Source organism: Pseudorca crassidens, chromosome 3 (genome assembly GCF_039906515.1).
Source record: "Pseudorca crassidens isolate mPseCra1 chromosome 3, mPseCra1.hap1, whole genome shotgun sequence".
NCBI classification, from domain to species: Eukaryota; Metazoa; Chordata; class Mammalia; order Artiodactyla; family Delphinidae; genus Pseudorca; species Pseudorca crassidens.
Window position 1 is genome coordinate 71962628 of NC_090298.1, and position 9464 is coordinate 71972091.

The window sequence follows — 9464 nt, forward strand, 5'->3', positions numbered from 1 at the left end:
ACATTCCATCCAGAAACAGGAGAATAAACATTCTTTTCAAGCACACATGAAACACTCTCCAGGATAGATCACATGCTAGGCTACAAAACAAGTCTCAATAAATTTAAGAAAACTGAAATCATATCAAACATCTTTTCTGACTAAAACTGTATGAAATTAGAAGTACTGGAAGAAAACTGAAAAAAAAACCCACAAACACGTGGAAAATAAACAACATGCTACTAAAAAAACCAATGGGTCAACAACGAAATCAAAGAGGAAATTAAAAAATACCTTGCGATTATGAAATTATAGACACAAATTCCCAAAATCTATGAGACACAGAAAAAGTAGTTCTAAGAGGGAAATTTATAGCAATACAGGCCTACCTCAAGAAACAAGGAAATAGTTAAATATACAACAAAACTTTCCACCTAAAGGAACTAGAAAAAGAGCAGCAAAGCCCAAAGTTAGTAGAAGAAAGGAAATAATAAATACCGAAGCAAAAATAAATGAAATAGAAACCCCAGAGAAGAAAAGATCAATGAAACTGAGCTATTTTTTTAAAAGGTAAACAAAATTGATAAACCTTTAGCCAGACTCATCAAGAATATATGTGCAAACAATATGTCTGATAAGGACTTACTATCCAAAACATAAGACAAACTCACACAACTAAATACGAAAAAAAAAATCGGATTAAAAAATGGGCACGGGAACTGAATAGGCATTTTTCCAAAGAATGCTTACAGATTGCCAACAGGCATATGAAAAGATGCTCAACATCACTAATCATCAGGGAAATGCAAGTAAAAACCACAATGAACAATCAACTCACACATGTCAGAATGGCTATCATCAAAAAGACAAGAAATAACACATGTTAGCAAGGGTGTAGGGAAAAGGGAATGCTAGTGCAACACTGGTGGGAATGTAAATTGATAGAGCCACTGTGGAAAACAGTATGGAAATTCCTCAAAATATTAAAAATAGGACATACACTCCATCAATTCCACTCCTGCGTATTTATCTGAAGAAAACAAAAACACTAATTTGAAAAGATATATGCACCCCAGTTCATACCAGCATTATTTTCAATAGCAAAAGCAATATAAGTGCCCATCAACAGATGAATGGATAAAAAAGATGTGGTATATATTTACAATGGAATATTATTCAACCATAAAAAGAATGAATTCTAGCCATTTGCAACAACATGTATAGACCTGGGAGGCATTATGCTTAGTAAAATTAGTCAGAGAAAGAAAAACACTGTATGATTTTACTTATATGTGGAATCTAAGAAACAAAACAAACAAATACAACAAAACAAATTGACTCACAGATACAGAGAACAAACTAGTGGTTACTGGAGGGAAGAAGGGTCACGGGAGAGGTGAAATAGGTGAAGGGGATTAAGAGGTACGAACTACCAGTTATAAAATAAATAAGTCACAGAAATGTAGTGTACAGCACAGGGAACATAGTCAGTATTTTATAATAATGTTGTATGGTGTGTAATCTATAAAAATGTGGAATCACTATGGTGTATGCTTCAAACTAATAGAATATTAAGTCAACTATACTTTAATTAACTTTTAAAATCCAAATACGCTATTGAGAGTGAAAATGCAAGCCACAGAGCAGGTGAAAACATTTGTAATACACATCAATGACAAAGGACTTGAACACAAAATACCTAAAATATCGTACAAATTAATATAAAAATACAAAAACTCAATTTAAATATTGGAAGTATACACTTCACAAGAGAGGATACCCAAACAGGAAAGGGTGCTCTTTATCATCAGTCATGGAGGAAATGCAAATTTAACCCACGATGGAATGCCATTACACGCCACAAGAAAGCTAAAGTTAGAAGGATTGACAATTGTCATTGTTAGTAAGGATGTGGAGAAACTGGAAGTAGTATATTCCTCTTGGAAGTGTAAGCTGGTTCAACCATTCTGGAGAACTATTTAGTAGTTTTTATTTAAACTAAACATATGCATACTCTGTGACACACAGATTCCACTCCTGTGTCTATTCTACTTCTGGATACATATCTGGTACATTGAAAGACAAGTTTAAGAATGTTTATAACAGCATTATTAACAATAGCCAAAAGTGAAAACAACTGAAATGCTCATCAATAGTAAAATGGACAAATGTATTAGAATGTTCATAAATGGAAATTTATAGAGCAAAGAAAAAAGTAAACTAGTTCTATACACTAAAGCAAGGATGAACTTCACAAACATAATATTGTTCAAAAGTTGCCAGACATGTAAGTTCAAAACAGAAAAATCTATGATATTTGAAATCAGATAGTTGGTTACCTCTGAGAGAATGAAGGACTACAGGTGAGGAGGGACTGGTATATATTACCAGGAGACACTGATAGTATTTTCTTTCTTCATCTGTGGGGTGGTTCCAAGGGTGTATCCCCATGGAAATTAGTGAAATTTTATCAAGGTGTATAATTTCTGCACTTTGCTGTAAATTACATGTCATTTAAAAAGTTCATTAAATTAAAATATGCAAATGAGATGTAAGTGAATTACCTAAAAACTAGAATATAAGATAAATTATGCCTAGCATAATTCAACCTCCCTTCAAGAGAAGTGGGAATTTATAAAGTAGCAAAAAAATATGCAGTGAGAATGAGACATCAACAGAATCATCGGTACTTGGGATCCTTCTACAAGAACTGATTCATGGGATCACCAGAGTAATGTGATACAAATCTGCTTATGGATTTTATTAGCCCTTATTGACCTCATGAAGCATGTTGGCATTGCTGGTAGGAATATCTCGATATCTTACTCAGGAGTAAGTTTTCACATAAATTGATATAATCTAATTCTTTCAACTTTACATATCATTGAAAATCCCTTTTTATTTTAAACCTTCCCCAATTCCCATCACTATCACAACTCACATCCATAATAAGTAGTGAGCAGTGTTATCAAGAAATGAGTATTTCTTTCCTTCAGGATTTTTTTCAATCTTCTCTTTGGGTCTTGATTATAGTCTCATATACCTCCTTAGTAAACTGCCACTTGAAATCCTCCCAAGACAGGGGTACACCAACATCTTGGAAACTAAACGAGATTTTAGCAATATTAAATAAGACTACAGTAATGATTCAAGGAAGAAATCACCTTGTAATCTTTCCTGGAGAATATGGGAAAGTAAAAAAATTCTAATGCTATATAATGATTTTCCAATAATAAAATGTTCTAAGATAAAGATAGCAAATAAATGGTACTTATGATATTAACAATACTCCTTCAATATGTCACAACAATTCTCTCTCACCAAACATGGTAAACATCATTCGTTTACCAGGACCCTTTTTTCCTGCTGAGTCTAAATATAATATAACCTCAGAGTTCTTCTCAATACTATGATCCAGGCAGCGTATAGCAATTGTTGGCAAATTAATTTAAAGCTTGAATCCCGAACTGTAGGAAAATTTTAGGAAAATTTAAGATTTACTAAGTAGGGTAGCCATTCTTTAAAAAAAAAAAAAAATAGGTTGTTATAGGAGAGACTTAACAATATGATAAAATGTCACTTCCAGCAAATCCAAGGAGAGATCAATGCAGACCAAACAGCCCACATCTCTTCCATTTGAGAATCTCCCTCTTAGAGCATATCCAAAAATGTACTCTAGTTTCTCTTGTTCATACTGCTGCTACTTTCGCATTGTTTGCTTGGGGTTTCAATACCCATAAACTAGTACAGCTGACTTTAGTTTAATAATTTAGATCAATAACACCTTTGTGCAACCCAATTATTCTGGTCTGCATAATGCAAAATATACGGTTTATTGTTTAGGTTTTTTTTTTAATCACTGTTATTTTGCTACATTACCACTTTAAAATAAGCATTCCAAGTTGAAAAGAACTTTCAAGAGATTTTATCACAAATGATGAAAGCTGAATATATGCCCCCAAATAAGCTGTTCTTTTACTATGGTGACACGCAATGTTCATGGCACCTGATGCAGAGTCAGAATCTAATCTATATTTCTGAATGAATAAACAGTGAAAGACAAATCATTAAGAATTTATCCAGTTAGGATAGTATTCATCAGTCTCTGTGAAATGAACATAAGATATATCCATTTGGCCAGGTACTTCCTCATAAAAATCTAACATAAAAAATATGTAATTACCCTTAAATTCATCCACACTTAATGTATGGAGAAATCTTTAAGATGTATTGGCACCTAGAGAAAACCCTTGCTTTAGGAAAAGAAATAAAAAGTGCTCTAATTCCTTGTGTTAAATGATAGGTGGAATTCTGTGAAATTTTGAATATTTTTATTACACTCATTCTAGAAATAACAAAAGCAGCTCAGTTTAACAAGCTAATAAATATTTCTCAATGACCCTCTTTCTAGTTAAAATAGAATGGAAGCATTTTGCTTATAAGAATGTTGGTTCAAAACTCCATTTAGATTTTCTTTAAATTCTCAGAAGGGTTCTCCTGCCATAGTCCAAATGACTTAGGTTAAATACTATGACTCACTGAGGGAACAATTCAGGAAAGACTATAAAAATGTGGTCTCCCTTAAAAGAGCATCTAGACCTGGCACTGTTAATAGAATCATCCTCAAGCAGGACGACTTCTCCTGTGCTCTGGGAACAACAGCCTTTCCCTCAAATTTTTAGGCCTCTAAGTTAGGTGCAACTTTCTCATTTCCTGTTCATTCTGACATCCAGCAGTATCCATTTGCCAATGGTATAATGACTCACCAAAATTTGCTTTACATTCAAATGTAAAATACATCTACTCAACATTCTACATCTATGTTTGCAGAAACTATGTAGTGCATACCCTCTCTGTGGAAATTACAAAGGAGCACACATTCCCACAAACAATTTATATTTTAGAGCCAGTTATGACAGGATGCCAAGTGAGGAGGCCAGACAAGGACTGAGAGGCAAAAGAGACTCCTATGACCTATGTCCACAGCTAAGGAAGGCTTAAGATAAAAAGTGGAACTTGCAGTGGGCTCTGATCAAGCATTCCTTGCTACTTATTCCTCAAAAAACTCCACGTGGGGGTTATTTATGTGACATAAAATGACCACAGAATCTCTGTGGTTTCTAAAAACAGTTATGCGTTTCTCGTTCATGACTTGTGTTCACTGTGGGTCTGCTTTATTTCAGCCCTGGGTTCACAGAGCAGTCTCCTTGCACTCAGGGTGATAGAGCAGCTTCTGTCTGAAGCACTGCCTGTCCTTATGGCAGAGATAACACTGAGTCATGCAATGGGTCTGAAACCTCTGCAAAGAAGTGACTAGTCACTTCCGTTCACATTTTATTAGCTAATGCCAGTCACATGGCATTGCCTACATTGAACATTGCAGGTCAATGTATAGGCCTCCTCTAGGGAGGGAGTTCACAGGCAGAAACACTGAAAATAGTGAAAAGTGCTTAAATATTCCACATTAAGTCCAAGTAATCTCCACTCTTAATGCACGAGGTAGAGCAAGGTCAGGAATTTAGTCAATTCTATTACATGGGTAATGGAAAAAAGGAGAAGTGATAGTTATTGGGCACCTCCCAGGCTAAGTGCTTTAAATAATTAGTCCATAGAATCATCTCAACACAGGGTGGAATGGCATCTGCAGCCTGATTTTACAGAGCAAAAAAAAAAAAAAAAAAAACAATGCTAATGAGTAATAATGTATGGTAAAGGCCATACATTACCAGACTGCAGGTGAATTTGACACTTTAAATCAGGTATACAGACAGCCATCCTTGCCATCAAAAATATTTATTCAGAACTCATCTGTGTATGATAGGAACTGTGTAGACATAACTCCCTTACGGTTGACAATCTTAGAATCACACTTTGTGCAAACATACTTTAAAAGACGACAGAATAAAACACAAATACAATACCTGAGTCAATGGGAAAATGTTTACACTCCATAAAACAAGTTAAACATTTATGAAATTTATGCAGAAAGAATAAGAATAGGAAAAACAGGAAAAAATTCATTTATGTTACCATCATGTTAAAGTTCTGTATCATTAGAGGACAAAGGTAGGTGGAATCTCTATGAAAACTCGTATGATCTCAACATTTTTACTAGCTCAACAAAAGGAAAAGGAGTGGCATTTATGTCCTCAACTTTCCTTGTGCTGAGAATCCTAAAATAACAAGGTGTCTTTATAATCATGTGCAGGTTGATCCCCCAAACGACTTGGTAATTAGTAATTAGACATGTATGTCTCTACTTTTACAGTAGAATGAATACATTTTAAAAAAAAAACACTACAGTGATTCTCCCTCAGTAATGCTAATCACAGACAAATATTTTCACTTTTACTCCCTCTAGTTTCTCCCATCTTCACCACTTTTCTGTACATAATTCAGTCCACTCTTCTAGGCCTCACTTATCCACACAATGCTACAACATTTCTGGAATCCTGTTTATTACTTATATGTTTTGACTATCACATCCACATGTTTAACCACAGCCTGAGTAGTCTTACTCTTTCAACTTCTAGAACAGTAGCTTTTAAACTTTAGTGTCGCAAGCATAACCCAAGGCACTTGTAAGAAGAAAAAATGAACGAAAATTTCCTCTTGTGTCCTTCCCCATTCTAATGCAATATATTCAAAATAGAAAGGGGCCTAGGAATCAGCGGTTTAAATCAAGCCTCTACCCCCCACCCCCAGCCCAGGGAAATGTGATGACCCTCCTGGGCCACAAGAAGAAAGCTGTATACTGCCCCTCCACGTAGTGCCACATTTTTATGGATATTTCCAAAGATGTTCTATATCAAATTTTATTATCTCAGGCTAGAATTTATTTTCACTCCAAACTGTAGGAATGAATTACTGAAACCTCTTCTAAATTATACATTTTCAGGTTATTGTAACCCCTGAAGCTGTGAGAATGTGTATATTCAAGGTGAATTTTCAGACTCAAAAATGGAAAGAAAAGAAAAAGTTTCTGCCCTGCTGATTATGAAGAATATCAGCTGATGGAAAAGCAGTGAAAATACTCATGGAAATTCAGGACAACACCAAACAGTTTCAGATTGCAACTAAAAATTCTGATTTGGTCAATATATAGTACAAAAATTTGACATAATTTCTGCTTAGAAAAGTAAAAAAAAAAAACAAAACTGTTATAATGATCCCAATGTATATATTTTTTTGAAACAAGCAACAATTTGGCCTATTCCATTAACATCTGGGTAAGGGAACAAAGACCTTCCCAACCACAGCTCTCCATGCACTCTACCTCAAATCAAGTTTGGCCACCATTGACAGTCCCTTGAGCCTGCCCCAGTTCCATGTGCTTTCTTTCTTTCTCCCTTCCCGACTGTTCCCTTACTTCAGCATGTTCAAATCACAATTATCCTTTAAGACTCAGTTCCAATGCCACCAACCCCCTTATATCTTCTATATCCCTCCAGCCAGAAATAACCAATCCTTCCAATTTCCTCTGGTACTTTTTGTCTGCTCTGACATGATTACTCAGTCTTACCTTCAACCACAATTATTTCAGTTCACAAATACCTTTTACCTATATAGCCAGAGACAAAGATTTATCTTTATATTACCTAGAATACCTAGTAGAGGCAAATGTTCCAGTGTTTATAAAAAATTAGATCAGTGAAGAAAGAAAGCATACTAAAATACCTCAATAATCAGTAGCTTCTCTAACTGGATATAAATGAGGCAAAGGAAAAAATATCCTTAAGAAAACATCTTAATAAAAACGAATAAATATTTGAACTGTTTTAAATCAAATTATCTCAAGCTCAACACCACTGACATTTTGGGGCAAATAATTCTTTGTTGTGGGGTGAAATCCTGTGCACTGTCAGATGTTAAGCAAGTGTCTTGACCTCTACTCACTAGATGCCAGTCACACCTCCTCCCTCAGTTGTGACTACCAAAACTATCTCCAGACACTGTCAAATGACCCCTGGGGGGACAAAATCATCCCTGATTGAGAACAATTACTTTAAAGTAAAACTGTTTTCTTGGACTATATTAGAAAAAGCCATATATTAACCTGCTAGCCAAAGAGAATGGAGAAAAAGGCCATGATACAATAGAAACACTCCAATGGGAAGGACAACATATGTGACATAGAAAATAACCCTTAAAGCGCAGCCCTGAAGTTATAGGGAGGATGGGAAAGATGACAGAAAACTTGAGATAAGCAACTGCATTGCTTCACAGTGGTACAAAAAGGTGGATATCAAAACTCCATGCCTGAAAATCTTGTCCCCAAACAAGCTTTTAAAATATTTTCTTCAGTTGCCAGAATTTAGGAAGAAATAGGTGATCACTAGGATTAAACATGGGTCCGTTAAGATCAGATAGTACCATGCTGACCTCATTTCCTTTTATGATCATATAAATAAATTGGAAAATACTGAATTTATATTGTAAGAAATTTTACAAAATCTTTTAAAAGGTGTTGCAGCAGAAATTAAATGGCCATCCACTTAGGAGCCTATCTTCAAAATAAAGGAAGCATCAGATGAAATAAGAGACTTTCCATCTCCAAGACTGTATAACTGTAGGTACTGCACCATACTCAGGTTACACTCTCTTTTCTCCTTGATGAACTCATGGGGAAGAGATCTTGGTAGAGCAGTCTGAGGATCACAGAGGAAGAGAAACCCACTCAGCAAAAACCCACAGCATAAGAAGCTGAAAACAAGGATGCAGATCCATCACTTGACTTTAAGTCAAGAAGACAAAAATAGCACCTGTTTAGTTCCTTATTTATCTGGCATATAATAGGTGCTCAATAATTATAACTAAAGGAATGAATGTCACAGGATCTAATTTAACTCTAATTGAGTCAAATGGTGCTCTCCTAGCAGATGAGTATGTACTAAATACTATTTATCCCTTCCATGCATGCTATAACCTCAGTGAAGGAAAGAAAGTAGGGCTGATTGGCTTCCTTCTTTGATGCAGGAGAGAGGAAGACTCAAGAACAGACATCCATAACTAATACAGTCTGTTAGCACTCGCTGAGGGTCATGCTTACGTGTCCTCACATTTTCAAGGCAGAGGAAGGGGGTGGGAAGCCTAGCATGACAATCAATACCAGAATTACAGCTCCATGATAAGAAATGCTGTCAACATGGTAATGACTTGTTTAAACATTTATTAAATCACTTCACAACAGATAGTAACACATGAAGTGTTATCCTCACATTTCACAGTGACATCACTTCTAAGCAGAAAAAATGCTAGCCAAACTGTTTTTAAAAATCTTCATCAAGATATTATGTAGTTTTGAGGGGCTTAATTATTCTTATTTGTTCACAAACAACTTTTTACAAACGAATTTGGCAACCAAATGCACGCATGGATGCATTATTATTGCTAAAAAAATAAATGTCTAAAATCAGGAAATTCAATATTGGAATATCCACAACACAACAATTTTCACCTTCTCTATGCATTTTTCAGCCCTCCTC